The 12,500-nt window shown below is 32.7% G+C and overlaps 1 protein-coding gene across 3 annotated transcripts in view; it reads left to right on the plus strand.

Annotated features, from left to right (window-relative positions):
* LOC136830370 (short neuropeptide F-like) overlaps positions 1-12,500 on the plus strand; it is a 149,783-nt gene that overhangs the window by 118,914 nt on the left and 18,369 nt on the right. The window lies entirely within an intron of this gene.

Here is a 12,500-nt window from a genome sequence, read left to right on the forward strand (position 1 = left end):
GACGTCAGGAAATAAAACGCCTGGGAAAGAGAGATAGCTTTAAATGGGGGAGAGAACTATAGAGAAAACATTAAATAGAGAGAAAAAAATAGGTTTATTTATCCCATATATATCAATACCTCTTGCCTCACTCAGTCTTTTCCTCGATGCGTTCAGACAATGTTGGGCAAAAACGAGGCCTTGCTTTTTGAACTGCTCTTGCAAACAATGAAAGGATTATTAACATTTTTCGTACCGTATTGATGCATTCTGTTCGACAGCGTAAATACTCGATGGAAAATATCGACAGATTTAAAATTCACACATAAAATTCTTGACTCCATGAAAAATACAGTATATTACTCGATAAAAATTGATTTAGAAAATACGAATGCATTTTGGAACGTAGAATACACTACAAAGTTAAGAATTCTTTATGTATCAGTGACGAATAGAGGAATACATTTAGAGTGTAATTGGAATATAGAATTACACTACAAAATTAAGAATTCTTTATGTATCAGTGACGAATAGAGTAGTTCATTTTTAGAATATAATTGGAACGTAGAATACACAGCAAAATTAAGAATTCTTTATGTATCAGTGACGAATAGAGTAATACATTTTTAGAATATAATTGGAACGTAGAATACACTGCAAAATTAAGAATTCTTTATGTATCAGTGACGAATAGACTAATACATTTTTAGAATATAATTGGAACGTAGAATACACTACAAAATTAAGAATTCTTTATGTATGAGTGACAAATAGAGTAATACATTTAGAATGTAACCGGAATACAGAATACACTACAAAATTAAGAATTCTTTATGTATCAGTGACGAATAGAGGAATACATTTAGAACATATTATTGAACGAGAAGTTCATTCAATCAGAAATGCTTTATGGAATTTTGTAATAATAATGTATAACCGATATATTAATGAATGCACGTAATGAATAACTTGTATGAAAGGTGAGTTTGCTGTAGATTAACATAATGCATTTCAGGATGAAGAATGCAATCAGCGAGAACAATTAAAATGCACTCAGGGCCGATATGCAGGTTCGTGCATTTTGTCGAATGCAGTGCGTTATTGGGAATGTGCATTTCTGCATGTGAGATGTTCCCGGCATGTGGGAAGTTCCCCTTGGAAGGGGAACATTGTTAAGATAGGATTTGTGATAGGAGTGAATTTCGGTGATGATTTTTTTCATATTAATATTTTGTTCTGATGAGAAATGGGTTGGTATGTGTGTGTGTGTGTGTATGTTTGTGTATGTATATGTTTGTGTGTTCTTTTTGATGACTGTATTATGACAGTGATGTGATACTTTCTGTATATCTACTTTTGCACCCCTGTATATTATATATATATATATATATATATATATATATATATATATATATATATATATATATATATATATATATATATATATATATTATATATGTATAGAAATTATATATGTGTGTATATATATATATATATATATATATATATATGAAAATATATATATATATATATTACACTGTAGTATTACAGGAAAAGACATTCATATATATATATATATATATATATATATATATATATATATATATTATTTATGTATATATATATAAGATAAATGTATGCACTGGGAGAAATATTGAAAATATACAAAGATAAATTACAGAAGACTTCTTTTTAAAAACCAATCATTGAATAACTCGTAATAAAACAAGTAAAAAATGCTCCGAAATTTCTCCGGCGCAATCCAGTTTTCTGTATAGCCGCTACAGCGTATAATTAAATCCACCGAAAACAGATCTATTTTTCGGTGGTTTCGGTATAATACTATATGAGCCGCGACCCATGAAACTTTAACAACGGCCCGGTGGTGGCCTGTCCTATATCGTTGCCAGATGCACGATTATGGATAAATTTAACCTTAAATAAAATAAAAACTACTGGGGCTACAGGGCTGCAATTTGGTATGTGTGATGATTGGGGTATGGATGACCAACATACCAATTTGCAGCCCTCTAGCCTCAGGAGTTTTCAAGGTCTGAGGGCGGACAGAAAGACAAAGCCGGCACAATAATTTTCCTTTCACAGAAAACTAAAAGAGAAATATTAACTCTTGTGAACATCTGACATTCATAACTCTACGAAGTGAAATATTACGTGATATTACCCCTCGCAGACTTGAAACGAGAGAGAGAGAGAGAGAGAGAGAGAGAGAGAGAGAGAGAGAGAGAGAGAGAGAGAGAGAGAGAGAGAGAGAGAGATTAGATTTTGTTTATTGTGTTACTTGGGCGCAGAAACTAGAAATTATAGTCCCCAGGAAGAATATTATTCATAATTTCTTGCAGTTGAAAGTTTTCGCGGAATGAGCTGCAGAAAGAATAGGTTAAAATAAGCGAGAAACTTGGAGGAATAATATATGTATGTATTATATATATATATATATATATATATATATATATATATATATATATATATATATATATATATATATAAAAATAAAATTCCTCTGTCGTCAATTATCAGACTCAGTTATTATTATTATTATTATTATTTTTATTATTTTATAATTATTATAATTTTTCTTTTTATTTTTATTATTATTATTTTTATTATTATTATTATTATTATTATTATTATTATTATTATTATTATTATTATTATTATTATGCAGAAGATAAACCCCATTCATATGGAATTTAGGCCCTAGGGACCATTGACTTAAAATTCGAGCTCCCAAAATTATATATATATATATATATATATATATATATATATATATATATATATATATATATATATATATATATATATGTATATATATACATATGTATATATGTATATACATACATACACATTATCACTTGAATATTCCCCCGCTCTCAATTCCTCCCGTTTCTCCTGGGAGCCTTCACCATGCTTGAGGGGAAATTGATGTTTTGGATAATCTCTCCTCCCTACCCCCTCCCCTCCCCTCTCCCCCCAAAAGGGAGGGGGGGTGTTAACTCGCTTAATCCTGTCCTCATTTCGTGGGGATGGGTTATTTAAAGTCGTCTTAGATATTGACTGAGGAAATTTATTGAAGGAAATTTAATATTTTATTGTTTTTGTCATTAACTTTAATTTCCTGATTTTGAAAAATCTTTTTATGCTGTTTTTTTCTCTGTTATCTACTAAAAAACTCCTCTTCTGTATATATATATATATATATATATATATATATATATATATATATATATATATATATATATATATATACAGAAGGAAGCCAAGAACTGAGGACTACAGTGACGCGTTAAACCACACGGCCATCAAGTGAGGTAGAGAGAATTGGATATTAAAGGACATTTGTAGCTTAATGTTTATATATATATATATATATATATATATATATATATATATATATATATATATAGAGAGAGAGAGAGAGAGAGAGAGAGAGAGAGAGAGAGAGAGAGAGAGAGAGAGAGAGAGAGATTCTTCTCACGCGTGTATGTGTGTGGGAGAGAGAGAGAGAGAGAGACTCAGACAGACAGAGAGAAAGAGCGCGCCCACACACGCCCTTGTGTATGCGCGCAGGCGCGCGCGTTTAAAGTTTCACACGCCCACCCAACCAAGCAAAATAAAAAAAAAAACACACTACCAAACTCAGTTAAAACACTCAATAGATTTTTGTTTTTCTAAACAAAAGAAAAACGCCCCGTGTCCTAACGAATGAAAAAAAAAGAGAGATGAATCATTCATTCAAACGTAAAAACTCGAGAATCCGCGAATTGCAAACTTGTGTTTTTCATACGCGGCGCGTTTAAGGTCTAAAGAAAGTGGCCATGAAACCGTCATTGTTGCAAAGAGCGAGCACCAACTTTCCCTCCTGACTGCAAAAAAAGATTCCTCTAATAATTTTGATACGTCTTTGAAGTTTGAGAGAGAGAGAGAGAGAGAGAGAGAGAGAGAGAGATTGTGAAGGTAACGTTTTAACAAGTAAAAAATAAGCCGAAGTTTCTTCGGCGCCGTCGAGTTTTCTGTACAGCATATAATAATCAAAGCCACCGAAAATAGATCTGTTTATCGGTGGTCTCGGTATAATGGTGAATGAGCCGCGGCCCATGAAACTTTAACCATTGCCTGGTGGTGACCGATCCTATATCGTTGCCAGAAGCACGATTATGGCTAACTTTAAGCTTAAATGAAATAAAATCTACTGAGGCTAGAGGGCTGCAATTTGGTATGTTCGATGATTGGAGGGTGGATGATCAACGTACCAATTTGCAGCCCTCTAGCCTCAGTAGTTTTTAAGATTTGAGGGCAGACAGAAAAAATGCTGTCCTTAATATTTTGTGCCAAAAAATTACGTTTGGTTAATGCTATGCAATTTAAGTATCTAGATTTTTGTCTGTCAAAATATATAAAATCAGAACAGAATATTTTCACGTGTTTATCAGTTTTCTGTAAAAGAAAATTATTGTGCCGGCTTTGTCTGTCCGTCCGCACTTTTTCTGTCCGCACTTTATTTTGTCAGCATTTTTTCTGTCGGCCCTCAGATCTTAAAAACTAATAAGTCTAGAGGGCTGCAAATTGGTATGTTGATCATCCACCCTCCAATCATCAAACATACCAAATTGCATCCCTCTAGCCTCAGTAGTTTTTAAAAATTCATGGGCCGCGGCTCATACAGCATTATACCGAGACCACCGAAAGATAGATCTATTTTAAGTGGCCTTGATTATTCGCTGTACAGAAAACTCGATTGCGCCGAAGAAACTTCGGCGCATTTTTCACTTATTTATTGTCAAATGTTTTTGACATCTTAAAAAATTCAATAATTTGGGTGTTTTTAATATTCAAAAATATAATACAAAATTCAAAAAGACTGAAAATATCAATATACAATATAGTAATTATAATTTACACTTACAAATAAAAAATATATATTGTAATGAGTTTTAAAAACGCAAAATACCTAATTACTAGGAAGACTGATAAAGTATGATTTGATTATATATAATTAGAAGTTAAATTATATATAATATTGTAATAAGTGTAACAGAAAAAATTTATTTCCATAAATAGTCCAATCAGATAAATCTTCAAAATAGCAATAAACAGGTATAAAGAATAAATAAAATAAACAAAAACTTTTTAATAAAGAAAGAAAAAGTAAAAAATTAAAATAACAATAAACAAGTTTAAAGAATAGATAAAAAAACTGTTTAATAAAAAAAGAAAAAACCTGCAAAAAATTAAAATAGCAATAAAGAGTTAATAAGTGAAAGATAAAAACTGTTTAATCATGAAATAAGAAAGAGTAAGAAAGAGTAAAAAAAGAAAACAGAAGCTAATTAAGGAGAGAAAAGAAAATGATTAATTAGGAGGGAGGTGCGTGAAGTCCTGACTTCCCACAGCAGAGAGAAGAGAAGAAGAATGGAAGGGGGAGATGAAGAAAAGAATAGATAGATAGATAGATAGAAAGAACAGTGGTTCTCAAACTGGGGGTAATTAACCCCTTGGTGGTTATGTATCCTTTTTGGGGGCAAATGAAGCACTCTCTAAAAGTAATCGTTCTTTGGAGTAAAGTTCAGTCAATTGATAAATAATAATAATAAATGAATGAATGAATAAATGTATAACTTGTTTCCTGTTAATAATGCAGCAATAACGCCTTTATTTTCTGTTAATTACCAAAGAAATAATGATGCTTTAATTCCAATTTAAAATAAAAGAACATTGCTTTAATTTTAATTATTTTGTCAGAGGAATAATGTCTTAAAATCTCAATTCTTTATCTCTCAAGACTTGGGTAAAAGTGAAATGAATTCTTTACATATCTTTCCCTTATATTATAACTTCACGCAACTGAAGAGGAATATGGGGTAGGTGGGAGTGATGGTGGTCTATCACACCACTGCCAGGCGTGTGGTTTTCATCAGGAACTCATTTGCGAACGCCGGAAAAAGCAGCCATCTTGAATTTTGCCAAGAATATGGTCGCCTTTAAATCATGATGAATTTGATTTTTGGATTCTTTCTCTCAAAATGGCAGCCTTGCCACCAAAAATGGTAGGGAGCAGCCATCTTGATTTTGTCAAAATGGCTGTCCTATTTTTTCTCAAAATGGCAGCCTTGCCACCAAAAATGGTAGGAAGCAGCCATCTTTATTTTTCTCAAAATGGCAGCCTTCAGGGGTCATATTAGACTTTCTCCTTTGCGATCAGAACTGGCTATGGCGAACAGCCATCTTGATTTTAACAAAATGGCAGCCTGCTGGGGCCATATTGGAGTGTTTCCTTTGCGAGCAGAACTGGCTATGGCGAACAGAATTAAAATTCTGGTGTTGAAAATGTATCAGCTTTCCACCAAAAATGGGAGAGAGCAGCCATCTTGATTTTTCTCAAAATGGCAGCCTTCTGAGGCCATATTGGATTGTCTCCTATGGCGAACAGAATTGAAATATTTGCCTTGGAAATGTGTCAGGAAATTTCATACATTATATATATAATAATATATATTGATGGGTGTGTATATATATATGCATATATATGTATATATATACATATACATACAGTATGTCTTTTTTATTTGTTCATATATACCATCACAAAAAAAAACTTAAAATTTTTCCTCCCCCCCAAAAAAATAAAGAACAACCCAAACCAATGATAACCAGGTATTACCATACTCTATTATCCGAGAACGATCCCCACAACAGATGTTGGGAGACTTAGAGTGTTTACTGTAAGCGATTTCAATGGAATTCGCTAGGGCGTGAATTCGCTCAAAGCGGACATTATATTATGATGTGCTGTTAGTTCAATAGCCTGTGGCAGATAGCCTGGTCTTATTGTGTTCTCATTTGCATAGATGCGGTTATAGGCGCGTGTGGAATGTATCTCTCTCTCTCTCTCTCTCTCTCTCTCTCTCTCTCTCTCTCTCTCTCTCTCTCTCTCTCTCTCTTCTCGTTCAGTGTCACACACACTTACTGTACACTTGTATGCGGGCTCTCTCTCTCTCTCTCTCTCTCTCTCTCTCTCTCTCTCTCTCTCACACACACACACACTTGCACATGCGGAGAGTGTATCTCTCTCTCTCTCTCTCTCTCTCTCTCTCTCTCTCTCTCTCTCTCTCTCTCTATATATATATATATATATATATATATATATATATATATATATATATATATATATATATATATATATATATATATATATATATATATTTATGTGTATCTAATCTAATATATATATATATATATATATATATATATATATATTTATATGTATATATATATATATATATATATATATATATATATATATATATATATATATATATATATAGAGAGAGAGAGAGAGAGAGAGAGAGAGAGAGAGAGAGAGAATATGTATAAGAAAACAATAAGCCCAACCAATTCTCCCAAACTCTGCGTACCTCTAAACCAATTACAAGAGGCTTAAACGCATAACACGCATAACGCTGGTGCGTCGTCACACATCGACGGGAGTCATTGCAGGAATGCGAATGAGGTTAATTGATGGTAATTAGCATCTCTTAATTACAGGATACTTAGTTATACTGTAATCGATTCATGACACAAATGCAATTAACGCAAAGAATTCTGAGATTGAGTTTTGGATTGGCTATGAAATGGGAGGTAAGTGGATGCTAGTATATTTGTTTGTTTGTTTGTTTGCGCGAGAAAAGGAGCGTATGCCTGCATGCGCACGCCGCGCGAACAGTCACATGCATGTGTGTGTTTGTGTGTATGTGTGTGTGTGTGTGTGTGTACAAGTTTAGTCCATTATGTGCAAGATTATATATATATATATATATATATATATATATATATATATATATATATATATATATATATATATATATATATATATATATATATATAACAGAGAGAGAGAGAGAGAGAGAGAGAGAGAGAGAGAGAGAGTCACATATACTGTATGTGCAAGATTTAGCATATTACTCATACTAGGATACATATATACATATATATTTTTAAATACATAGTTGTTTTTGTCATATATATATTTTTGTCGTATCAATTTAAATAGGTTGAATACGCTTTATTTTATATGAGTTTTCAGGGTTGAAATTGGATATTACAGGTAAAATTGAAACCTATTGAAAATTAATTATAGATGAAAATATTGTTGACAATTTAATATGAGTTATTTATCTTTCAGTAATATTGCTGTAATGTCAAATCTTCAAATTACATTTCCATGCAATTAAAAAATCGTATTTATTATACATAGATATTAATATTAAGATTAATGAATAGGTAACCGTAAAATATGAAATTTTGATTTATAAAATCAATATTTTTCATTTTAATCAACATTATTATCAAGATTAATGAGCAGAGAATCATAAGATATGAAATTACATTTATAAAATCAATATTGAATTTTAATCAACATTATTATCAAGATTAAAATATATATAACATTAATTATAGAATTATAATTTTACAAAATCATATTTGATATACATAGATATTAATGTCAAAATTAATAACCAAATAAAATATAAAATTATAATTAAAAAAAGAATTTATAAAATCAACGTTTTTCATTTTAACCAACATTATTATTAAGATTGATGAATATATAACCATAAATTATAGAATAATGATTTTAAAAATCACATTTAATATACATAGATATTAATATCAAGAATAATGATCAAATAAAAAGATAAAATTATAATTTAAAGAATTTATAAAATCAAAATTTTTCATTTTAATCAACATTATTATCAAAACTAATTCAAATACAAACATGATTTATAGAGTAATGATTTTAAACCACATTTAATATACATAGATATTAATATCCAGAATAATGACCAAATAAAATTATAAAATTATAATTAAAAAAAGAACCATAAGTTATAGATTTATGATTTTAAAAAACCACATTTAATATACATAGATATTAATATCCAGAATAATGACCGAACAAAATGATAAAATCATAATTAGAAAAAGAAATTTGTGTCAAAATTCGTCAAAACGAATCAGCCCCAATTAGAAGAAGAAGCTCTTGATTGCAAAAAGAGAAAAGACGTGTTTGCGTAATTAAGACACAGAGACATGTCTGTTGGCGGAGGCGATGTCTCGCACGGCTTCGCCGGGGCTTGGGAGGACTGACTCTCTCTCTCTCTCTCTCTCTCTCTCTCTCTCTCTCTCTCTCTCTCTCTCTCTCTCTCTCTCTCTCTCGTTTATTCATGCGTTTGCTCTCTGTCTCTCTCAGGAACATTAGGGTATGCATTCTCTCTCTCTCTCTCTCTCTCTCTCTCTCTCTCTCTCTCTCTCTCTCTCTCTCTCAGGAACAATATGGTACGCATTCTCTCTCTCTCTCTCTCTCTCTCTCTCTCTCTCTCTCTCTCTCTCTCTCTTGAAACATCGTCATATGCATCTCTCTCTCTCTTAGAAACATCATCATATGCATCCCCACCTCTCTCTCTCTCTCTCTCTCTCTCTCTCTCTCTCTCTCTCTCTCTCTCTCTCTCACAGAAACATCGTCACATGCATCCCCTCTCTCTCTCTCTCTCTCTCTCTCTCTCTCTCTCTCTCTCTCTCTCTCTCTCTCTCTCTCTCTCTCTCTTAGAAACATCATATGCATCCCACCTCTCTCTCTCTCTCTCTCTCTCTCTCTCTCTCTCTCTCTCTCTCTCTCTCTCTCTCTCTCTCTCTCTCTCATACCTGCTAACGAGGTGTCGGCCGAGAGAACACTAAACCTTCAAAAAAAAAGAGGAATTAAAAAACAAAAAAATCCGAAAGAAAAACCTTTGAATTGAAGACGCGCTGGAAACAACGTCTCTCTTTGGGCCTCTTAATGAGTCAGCCGCGTTTCGCTTAGCCGGGGATTCTTCCCCTTCCAAAAGGTGGGACTGTAACCGCAGCCGGCGAGAGAGAGAGAGAGAGAGAGAGAGAGAGAGAGAGAGAGAGAGCGTAGATGCATGAATAGATGAACGAGAGAGAGGGTGCAGATCATAATGTTTTAGGAGATAGAGAGAGAGAGAGAGAGAGAGAGAGAGAGAGAGAGAGAGAGAGAGAGAGAGAGAGAGAGAATGAGGGAACATATCTTGACATTTGTTGGCTTAAAGAAGTATCTAGATATTTTTTAAAATATCTTTTCCTGTTTTTTAATTAATTTCTTATGAATTATACCACTAATTAATAATTGGGTATATTTAATTTATTAATTTATAATTTATCGAGTTAATTCTATTCATGTTTCAGTTGGCAATTTTACGAAAACATTAAATATTTTTAGTTTGCTGTAAAAGAAAAGTATTGTACCAGCTTTGTCTGTCCGCCCTCAGATCTTAAAACCTAATGAGGCTAGAGGGTTGCAAATTGGTATGTTGATTATCCAACCTCCGGTCATCACACAGACCAAATTGCAGCCCTCTAGCCTCAGTAGTTTTTATTTTATTTAAGATAAATTTAGCCATAATCGTGCTTCCGGAAACGATCTTTATGATTGTATACCTCAATGTATATAACAATATTCCTGATTTAATTCAAGTAACACATAAAAATTCAGATAGCCTCTGCATGTAAATTAGATTCAATTTTTGTAAGGGTATATAAGCCACGCCCTCTAGAGAGGTCATGGGTGGCAGTTGCCTGATACTTACACACAAAAGGCATTATCTCATAAGCATCAATCGTCATTTCCTGGAGAACAATGGCAACTTTGCCAAAAGGGGGCGTGGCCTGTTTCTTAGCTTAGAATAAAAAGACTTCATTTACATTTTTTTGCTGTTTATTATATATCTGGATAAGCCATTAGTAATTTGGTAGAGATGGTCGTTAGTGCTGGGTTTTGTTTAATAATTTTTTTGCATTTTTGGGGTAATTAGATTTTTAATGATTGAATGGCAGTGAGTATATATATATATATATATATATATATATATATATATATATATATATATATATATATATATATATATATATATACATTATACATATATAAAATGTATACATACATACATATATATATACATATATATATATATACAGTATATATATATATATATATATATATATATATATATATATATATATATATATATTTCAAATGATGTCCTAATTATCCCAAAGAATGCAAATGATGATTAAACAAGGACCCAGCACTAACGACCCTCTCTACCAAATTACTAATGGCCCACCCCACCCAATTACCAAACAGCAAAAGAATATAAATAAGGTCTTTTTCTTCTAAGCTAAGAAACAGGCCACGCCCCCTTTTGGCAAAGTTGCCGTCGTTCTCCAGGAAATGACGATTGATGCTTATAGATAAAATGCCTAAGTGTCAGGTAACTGTGACCTATGACCTCTCTATATAATGTATATATATACATTATATATATACATGTATACACACATGTATATACGTATACATCAGACACTACGCCCAAACGAAATGAACATTCACACGTCACAAGCAAACGTGTGATTTTGACAGGCGAAGCGTTACCAATATTTAATGAAAATTCCTAGACAAACAGCTGCCATCAAGTATAACATGTATATATATATTTATATTTATAGAGAGAGAGAGAGAGAGAGAGAGAGAGAGAGAGAGAGAGAGACGTCAAGCCGCTTGGTAATATTAAACTGGTTTATAAATATCGTGATGCTTTTAGAAAAGTCGTTCGTGAATTGTCATCAAATTTTTTATTTGCGTTTTCAGTTTTTATTTCATAAAACGTTTTGGGCGTCACTCCTAAAACGTTTTTCTTTTATTATTATTGTTATTAACGTTTCACTTTGTGTTTTGTTTTATATCTTTTTTTATATCCATTTTTTTTTTTAGTTTTCTGGAAAAGAAAACTATTGTGCCGGGTTTGTCTGTCCGTCCGTACTTTTTTCTGTCCGCACTTTTCTGTCAGCACTTTTTTCTGTCTGCACTTTATTGTGTCTTTACTCTTTCTGTCCGCACTTTATTCTGTCTGCACTCTTTCTGTCCGCACTTTATTCTGTCTGCACTCTTTCTGTCCGCACTTTATTCTGTCTGCACTCTTTCTGTCTGCACTCTTTCTGTCCGCACTTTTTCTGTCAGCACTTTTTTCCTGTTAGCACTTTTTTCTGTCTGCACTTTATTCTGTCTTTACTCTTTCTGTCCGCACTTTATTCTGCCTGCACTCTTTCTGTCCGCACTTTTTTCTGTCCGCACTTTTTTCTGTCCGCCCTCAGATCTAAAAACTACTGAGGCTAGAGGGCTGTAAATTGGTATGTTGATCATCCACCCTCCAATCATCACACATACCAAATTGCAGCCCTCTAGCCTCAGTAGTTTTTATCTCATTTAAGCTTAAAGTTAGCTATAATCATGCGCCTGGCAACGACATAGAATAAGCCACCACCTGGCCTTCGTCAAAGTTTCACGGGCCGCGGCTCATCCAGCATTATACCGAGACCACCGAAAGATAGATCTATTATCTGTATCCTTGATTATACGCCGTAGCAGCTGTACAGAAAACTTG

The sequence above is a fragment of the Macrobrachium rosenbergii genome, chromosome 46 (assembly GCF_040412425.1).
Source record: "Macrobrachium rosenbergii isolate ZJJX-2024 chromosome 46, ASM4041242v1, whole genome shotgun sequence".
Lineage (NCBI taxonomy): Eukaryota > Metazoa > Arthropoda > Malacostraca > Decapoda > Palaemonidae > Macrobrachium > Macrobrachium rosenbergii.